Source organism: Prenolepis imparis, unplaced genomic scaffold (genome assembly GCF_030444845.1).
Source record: "Prenolepis imparis isolate NDT839.2.m4 unplaced genomic scaffold, iyPreImpa1.0 SCAF_10, whole genome shotgun sequence".
NCBI lineage: Eukaryota > Metazoa > Arthropoda > Insecta > Hymenoptera > Formicidae > Prenolepis > Prenolepis imparis.
Genome location: NW_028141168.1, coordinates 973,461 through 977,031, shown reverse-complemented (window position 1 = coordinate 977,031; position 3,571 = coordinate 973,461).

Sequence of the window (3,571 nt, the reverse complement as noted above, 5' to 3'; positions counted from 1 at the left end):
TTAATTTTTTAAGTACGTAATGATTTAGTATTTTTTATTAGATAGTATATAATACAAAAGCTTAGGGGGATCAAGATGGCTGCTAAAGTAGTGACAGGTACGTGGTAGTGCTCCGTGATGGAGCAAGGAAAGGAAGGTGATAAAAGCGGGATGGAGGAAAAGAAGTTAAGGTACGGATAGAGGAGATAAGGAGGAACGGAAGGAAGTGTTGGAGTAACTTGGAACGAGGTGATATGGATCTGGTGGAAGGATGAAAATTGTGGAGCAGTAAGTGGAAAGGAAGAGGAGACGTGACGTGGAGGAAAGTGAGCAGAGAAGGCGCTGGAAAAGACGGAGAACGAAAAGACAGGGGAAAGGTTGATCGATGGAGAGGACGCCAGAGAGAATGGATATAGTGAGAGGTGAGAGAGAGTGGTGAGAGGGCGCCGCGGTAGACGAGAGAAAGATCGACAGGAAAAATCGATACAGCTGTCAGATTAAGTGAGGTTAGGGAGCTGGCAGTACATGTGAGACTCGGGAGACAGAAGTAAGATTCGAGAGTACGCAGGTAGAAGGTACAAGGATGTCGGATACGATGGAGAGGAAGGAAGAAGTAAAGGAGTTAAAGGAGATAAAGGAGATATTGCTAAGAATGATTATGGAAGGAAGGACAAGTGAGAGGGCAGAAGTTAGGAGGGAAGAACAAGGAGAAGCGGAGATAAGGAAGGAGATAAGAAGAGAGAGGACGACGTCGGGAAGTGAAGAAAGAGAGGAGGAAGAGAGGATAAGGACGGATGATAAGGCCCGAAGTAAAGAAGAGGAAAGGATTGGGCAGAGGAGAGAAGAGAAAGATAAGACAGCTGTGAAAAAGGAAGAGAGGACGGCGGAAAGGCGTGTGGAAAAAGAGTACATGATAGAGGCGGCAGAGGAGGAGAAAATAAGGAAGAGGGGAGGGGAAAGTATTGAAGGGCGGAACGGAAATAGGAAGGACATGATGAAGGAGCAGAGGGGGAGGTGGAAAGAAGAGGATGGTAAAGGAGAAGAGTTAGAGCAGTTGGAAGAAGAACAGAGAGCGGAACGCGGGGAGAAGAGAATGGAAAGCGGAAAGAGGAAGAAGGAAAAGAAGAAGGACAGAAAGGAAGAAGTCAAGAAGAGGATGGAAGAGGACAGTGAGGATGGTGAAGACGGAAGGAAGAAGGAGGGTGAGGAAGAGAGGGGGAGAAGGATAAGAATGGCGTTTGTGAAGAGGAGAATAGAAGATGCGAAAAAGGGGGAGAGGACAGAGGAATGCAGCAGAGAAGAAGAAGGAGAAGTGTTTAAAAAGGGGGGCACGAGAACTGGTAGAGCGGAAAAGGGTGAAGAGATAAGAGAGGAGGAGAAGACAAAGGAAGGAGGGAGGAAGGAGAAGGGGGAGAGGTTGAGAGGAGAGGAGGCAGAGAATTGGGAGGAAACGGAGAACGACCTGGAAGACAAGGAGAAAAATGAAGAAAGCGACGATGGAGGAAGAAGAGTGGCAGAGAGCGAAAAGGAAGAATGGTGGTGGATGGTAGAAGATGAAGAGAAAGGGGAAGAAAGAAGTAGGGGTGAAAAGGAAGGAAGCACCTCTATAATTTCAAGGCGTAACCTTGTAAAAATCGCATTTTTTATTTTTAGGAATTTTTTAAAATTAAAATGTGACAGTAAAACAATAAAAAAAAATAGTAATTCTTATTGAATAAAAAAAAATTTTTTTGTAAAGAAGCATTTTTTTTAGGAATTTTTTAGGAATTTTTTAAAATTAAAATGTGACAGTAAAACAATAAAAAAAAATTTTTTTGTAAAGAAGAAACATTTTTTTTATTAACATAATTTTTATATCAAGAATTAATAAACATAAACATTTAAAAAAATTAAATTTAAAAAAACATGGTTTTTTTGCTATGTAGGGGTGGAAGAGGATAGGGGGTTATGAACCACGCTAAAAAACTTTCTTTTCGTTTAAAAATATTGCGCAAATACTTTTAAGTTATTTCGCCCGGGGGCACTTTTCGCCCTCTTATCCGGCTATAGCCTTTGTGAGGTAATTAAAAAATTTTACAACTCTCTAAGTGTTGAAAATAAGAGTTGAAGATGAATTTCTCACATACACTTAGATCATATTATTTTCATTTTGATGAATTGTTAAAAGTAGTGATATAAGGAGAGTTCTAACTCAGGTCCTCCGAGGGGGGTGCGGGGCGCGGTGGTATCTCGTTGGCGAGGGGGTCTGACGTCACGCGGGGCGGGGGGATCTCGATGGCGCGGGGGCTGACGTCACGCGGGTGGAGGGGATGTTTCGACAAAGAAGGGAGGAGTTTTCAGAGTGCAATATTTGTAGATGGTATCTTTACGACTTTTTTATGAGGGATCTTAGACATTGTCCCAAAAGGTATAGAACTGTTGTAACCGTAAACACTATGGCACACCCACCACCTAAAAACCCACAAAAGAGAGCGCAGAATCAGCATTTCGAAAGATATAGCGCGCGCCTCGAAATCAAAAACGCAACCGATTGCATACACGCGTTAAGACATCGCGACACATTCGAGATCGCAAAACGCAGACGATGCAAAACCGATTGCATACATGCGACACATTAACCGAAAAACAAAACCTACTTTCGGGTAATATAAGCGCGCCTGATTAACTCCTCGGGGCCGTATTCCGAACCGAGGAAGACAAGTAATTACATCTAATCTACTGCGAGGACGCGCTACGATTCGATATACCGAAGCATTGTACACGTGAGTTTGGAATAAACTCTTCTCTTGTTACCAAAGTATTCTTTTCACCACCCTCGACACTCGGAGTCCTAACTCCTAAGACGAACGGACCCCTCAAAGTATCCTACAAATCCCGTTGTACCTTGAGAGGCACAACAAAATGGTGGCAGCGGTGGGATACTGATACTGATACTGAGCAATAAAGGATATCTGACCATACAAGATTCCTGACAACAAGAGAGATCTGCCAAGTACGGATCTGCCAACACCGTCAGTGCTCGAGGACCTCAAACAGAAAACCGAGAGAAGCTGCAGCGGACCAGAATAGGAGCATCCAACCACAAGACAGCGCAAGAAGCCGACCACAGTAATTCGGGGACGCCGCGGAGTGCGACAGGAGACTCTCCGGCGCCGACCAACAGCTGACCGTGCGGAAACGACAAGCGAGCGAAAGAAGAATGCGTACCATCGTTATACTGTAAGTCAGCATATTGTATAATAACATAGCCTGAATGTCGGCACCGTCAAAAAAGAAGGTCACATTTCAACGACCCCGTTTTTTAAGCGCACCGGCGAAATTAGCAAATAGATTCGGCTTCGTAACGCCCGTGCAAGTAGTAGAAGAAGCGGCCCGCGATATTCGCGATAGCGTACGAAAGAATCTCGAATCCGAATACCCAGGCGTAAATCCGCGCGAACCGGAAGCTCGCGAACCCGAAACCCAAGGCGTAACGGACAACCAGTCCTCGCCGCATAATAATAACGAAGCAGGACCGAGCAATATCGATCGAACAACGGTTGATCGCGTTTCGGTAAGACGAAGCTACTCCCCCGTGTCGTACGATAGTAGT